The 5,000-nt window shown below is 37.0% G+C and overlaps 1 protein-coding gene across 2 annotated transcripts in view; it reads right to left on the reverse strand.

Moving 5' to 3' along the window:
- Nucleotides 1–5,000, reverse strand: part of LOC128249055 (uncharacterized) — an 85,253-nt gene that overhangs the window by 79,197 nt on the left and 1,056 nt on the right. The gene's annotated exons all lie outside the window — the stretch shown is intronic.

The raw sequence follows: 5,000 nt of genomic DNA on the forward strand, positions 1-5,000 counted from the left end.
GAAACCAGACGTATATTTCGCGAAAGACTGGAAATAAAAAATATCTCTTGTATGACAGCGATACCCGTTTACAATCTCCACATGATGTCAAGATAAAGGTACACACATACACACATTCACATACCACATCACAGACGCAAACACACACACACCACATCACACACGCAAATACCACATCACACACAAGCACATGCATACACACACACACACGCACACACCCATACATATACCACATTACATTCACACACACGCACACATACACATGCACACACACACACGCACACGCACACATACACGCACACACATACATACACACGCGCACATACACACACACACACGCGCACACATACATACACCATACTACACCACAAAAAATAGTGAATTGAAAAAATACTTACTCCAGCTGAAATTATACAAACAACTTCTATTTAAAATTTGAAAGCAATAAAGGAAGACAACTTCAGTAAGAACAGTTGAATGCATTTTTTAACAAAACAATCGATGCAGATCGGAGTAGAGAAAATAGAGTCACTGCTAATTAAGACCTGCTGGTAAATGCAATTTGCATCGCCACACACACACACACACACACACACACACACACACACACACGCATATATCTATATATAAGAATAAAAGAATATATATATATATATATATATATATATATATATATATATATATATATATATATATAAAGGTGGTGCACCAGCATGACCGCAGCCACTTGGCTGAAACACATAAATAAATACATAAATAAATAAATAAATATATATATATATATATATATATATATATATATATACATATACATATATATTATACAGAGAGAGAGAGAGAGAGAGAGAGAGAGAGAAAGAGAGAGAGAGGGAGACACACACGCACATAATGGCGCTGATTATGAATATCGACAATGTGACTGAAAGTAGGGATACTCCAAGAAACGTTCTACATACAAAATTCAAATACGGTGGGTTGGGTAATAAAAATGACTTCAAAAATTTCCATCAACGAAGATTACCCTTGCAGTTAGTGGTTAAAAACTTCCCTATGTTTAGAGTTATCTCCCATCGTTGTTCTTTTACATTTTAAGATGTAGGCGTTTTTGATTAGTAATTATATTTAATAGATAGTGAACGCTCCCTGACGCGGCTTCATTCAGCCCTGTTGTTGCTATTGTTTTGTGTGTATGGGCTATCATTGCAGTTCATTCATGTTTTTTTCCTCATTATTGATTCTTAGTAAACTCGCCCACTCTCGTTTTTGCAAACCTATCCTAGTATCTTAGTCCGTAGTCCTTGTGGCAAATTAACTAAAGAAAGATATTATTATTTCAAGGAAGAGGATACGTTAAGGGCGGTGGAATTGGTAGAAACGTTCGAACATCGGTGGGGTGAGGGGAGGAAAATCCCTTTCGGTATTCGATCCGACTCTTTACATACCGAATTCAAATTCAGCAGAGATAAAATTTTATCTTTCATCTATTCAGGGCCGATAAAAAAAGAATTATTTGTCAAGTACTAGATTCGATTAAATCAACCAATCTCCTTCATTCAAAATTGCTGGCCTGGTCCCTTAAATCGCAAAGGGGTACGGCTTAGTGTTTAAGGGAACAATTCTCAAAAGAGGTCCACATAAAATTTTGTTTTTTTAAAATTTATGTGTAATAAATCATTTGTATTTCTACAGTACAAAAATATTTTAACACTTTTTTTAAAATACAATTCGTAATATCTTTAATTCTCTTATTCTTTTAATCAATTAATCCACTTCATTTGACTGCGGCCATGCTGGAGCACCACCCTGAAAGGTTTTAGTCGAACAAATCAAATCGAAGACTTATTTTTTAATAAAACCTAGCACTTATTCTATCGGTCTTTATGCCAAACTGCTAAGTTATCGGGACATAAACACACCAGTACCGGTTGTTAAGCGGTGATAGGAGACAAACAGACACAACGACACACACACACATACATATGTGTGTATATATATATATATATATATATATATATATATATAAGGTAGGCTTCTTTCAGTTTCCGTCTACCAAATCCACTCACAAGGCTTTGGTTGGCCCGAGACTATTGTAGAAGACACTTACCCAAGGTGCCACGTAGTGGGACTGAACCTGAACCTTGTAGTTGGGAACCAAGCTTCTTACCACACAGCCACGAATGCACGAGTTTTAAAACATCGAATGGTTATGAGGATACAGCTGAGTAAAATATAAATCAAAGGAGTCCACAGAAACACCAGGTTAGGGTGTTACTCTTACGATTCAAAGATCGTGGTTTCGATTCCTGGACCAAGCAGTGTACTGTGTTCGCGAAGAAAATTTTTATTTCGCGTTGCTCCAGTCTACTCAGTTGAAGATTAATTCAGAGAGTAGTCGGGGAGTTAACCTTGCGACGGACTAGCGTCCCATTTAGGAGGAAGTGCTGTAATCTCAGTCACTTAAACGCTATGGAAACCAGGTTGATTTTCGGGAAAGTGTGATAAACCCGTAATATAAGGTAGCGAAGGAGCTTCTGGTCTAGCATAACCAGTTGCTGGATATGCTAGAAATATCAGCCAAATCTCCTTCAATTGACACTATAATCTCAAAGCAAAACTGTAAAATAATTTGCCGGTGTATGTATGTATGTATGTATGTATGTATGTATGTATGTATGTATGTATGTATGTATGTATGTATGTACTACAAACAATATATGAGTATATGCATATATACGTACATATATGTGCATACCTACATCTACCTGTATACATAGATGCATATCTGGTTACAGGACGTTGCAAAAAAACGTGGAGAAAATGATAAACGGAGTATAGAAAAAATACAGGCCACATAGAGAACATTTCCTTCATCAGCTGCCACCATTCTAAAACTAAGCGTTTCGAAGAGTTAGGGCAGACGCATTGTTAGAATGGCTCTTCCCACGGACCACAAATTAAATTTAAATTAAATTTGTAACGTGGAGGAATGTAGTGGCGGACTCCTCCTCTAAAGAAGGAGCTAATTTCTAACAAAGATACAAAGCTCCATCATTGGAATGTAGATACAGAAAAGAATGTCACATTTTAAATCTGAGAAAAGTCTTGCATTATTTTACTGTTCCGCTTACAGATTGTATTTGTAATGTGCGAATCAGCCGGTCGATTTCCTTTTATGTATGTGTATGTGCGTGTGTGTGTGTGTGGCGGGGTGTTTCTGCACCAGTGACTCGATATGCAAGAGTTATCAACCAAATCTCCTTCAAATCACACCTCATGATCTTATCAAAAGGAAGGCCACATTGGATAATGTACTAGATAAACCATGTATGAGGAAACCAAGAGACTGAAGTGTGAACGTTGGGATGTTTCTGACCATAGGGTATGTCTGATCATGGCTGACCAATGGCTAAACAATAACAACAACACCATTTTGGATAAAGTATCGTTGAAAATAAGACGCGAGGTCACAGTTACAATGTCAGTGATCAGGGCTGATATAAGTCTACAAAACAACAATAATCAGACGCATTGTTCTATATTCACTACACCTGAAAAATAAGACGGAATGGTCACATCTGGAATACCTTTTGTCATAAATCAGTTCGACCATGACTGAGTAAGCAACATCAGCTCCTTTTCTTTCTCTGACCCCGTTCTTAATTAAAGGTTCATTATAAAGCAAACAAGTTAATTAAGGCAAATTGGATAGCAAAAATAAAATAAACGGGTGTCGTCATGGGTGAGTGGTTAAGACATTTGGTTCACAACCACATGGACCCGGTTTCAGTCCCACTGCGCAGCACAGTCTACTACAGCTCCGGGCCAGCTAATGCTTTGCAAATATGAATTCGATAAACAGAAACTGTGTAGAAACCTATGTGCGTGGGTGTGTATGTGTGTGTCTGTGTGTGTGTGTGAGCGTTTTTGTGCTTGGCGCCTCACCGTTTGGAAACCGGTGTCAGTTTGTTTACGTGCCTGTTACTTAGCAGTTCCGGAAACGAAAAGAGAGGAGAGATAGAAATTGAGTTTTTCTTTTTCTTTTTGCCTTGTTACTAGGGTGCATTTGGGTGACTAAACCGTTCTACGATCAAAACCCTTCCTCGTAGGGCATAATCGAAATCCAGTGACTAAAATAATCAATACGTTTCTTCTTTTACTCGTTTCGATCATTAGACTGTGGCCATGCTGATGCACCCACTTGAAGCATTTTCGTCGAACGAATCGACCCAAGTCCTTTTTTTTTTTTTTTGTTAAACCCTGGTATTAATTCTGTCAGTGTCTTTTGTTGAACCGCTAAGTTACGGAGACGTAAGCACACCAACACCAATAGTAGGAATCAAACAAAACAACAAACATGGTAGAGGACAAACAACAAACACAAAGACATGTGCGCGCGCGTGTAAAGAAGACCGTCACGTAAAGAAGACCGTCACGTAAAGAAGACCGTCACACATACAATGGTCTTCTTTCAGTTTCCTTCTACCAAATCCACTCACAAGTCTTTGATTGGCGCGAAGCTACATGGTACCTCACAGTGGCACTGAACCCGGATCCATGTGGCTAGAAAGCAGGTTTATCTCTCTCTCTCTCTCTCTCTCTCTCTCTCTTTATATATATATATATATATATATATATATATATATATATATATATATATATATATATATATATATATATATATATATATATATATATATATATATATATATATATATATATATATATATATATATATATATATATATATATATATATATATATATATATATATATATATATATATATATATATATATATATATATATATATATATATATAGGAGTGGCTGTGAGGTAAGAAGCTTGCTTCCCAACCACATGGTTCCGCGTTCAGTCCCACTGAGTGACACCTTGGACAAAGCCTTATGAGCGGATTTGGTAGACGGAAACTGAAAGAAGCCTCTCGTGTATATGTATGTGTGTGTTTGTTATTTGTGTTTGTCCCCGCCACCATCGCTTGAC

The sequence above is a fragment of the Octopus bimaculoides genome, chromosome 11, assembly GCF_046866305.1.
Source record: "Octopus bimaculoides isolate indiv1 chromosome 11, ASM4686630v1, whole genome shotgun sequence".
NCBI classification, from domain to species: Eukaryota; Metazoa; Mollusca; class Cephalopoda; order Octopoda; family Octopodidae; genus Octopus; species Octopus bimaculoides.